The following is a 302-nucleotide window of genomic DNA, read 5'->3' as shown; positions in this document are numbered from 1 at the left end:
CCTCGTGTCTATCCATCTCTCTTTTTTCCCTCGTGTCTATCCATCTTTCTTTTTTCCCCTCGTGTCTATCCATCTTTCTGTTTTCCCCTCGTATCTATCCATCTTTCTCTTTTCCCCTCGTGTCTATCCATCTTTCTTTTTTCCCCTAGTGTCTATCCATCTTTCTTTTTTCTCCTCGTGTCTATCCATCTTTCTTTTTTCCCCTCGTGTCTATCCATCTTTCTTTTTTCCCCTCGTGTCTATCCATCTTTCTTTTTTCCCCTCGTGTCTATCCATCTTTCTGTTTTCCCCTCGTGTCTATC

This window comes from Penaeus vannamei, chromosome 29, assembly GCF_042767895.1.
Source record: "Penaeus vannamei isolate JL-2024 chromosome 29, ASM4276789v1, whole genome shotgun sequence".
NCBI classification, from domain to species: domain Eukaryota; kingdom Metazoa; phylum Arthropoda; class Malacostraca; order Decapoda; family Penaeidae; genus Penaeus; species Penaeus vannamei.
Note: the sequence above shows the minus strand (reverse complement) of the source record.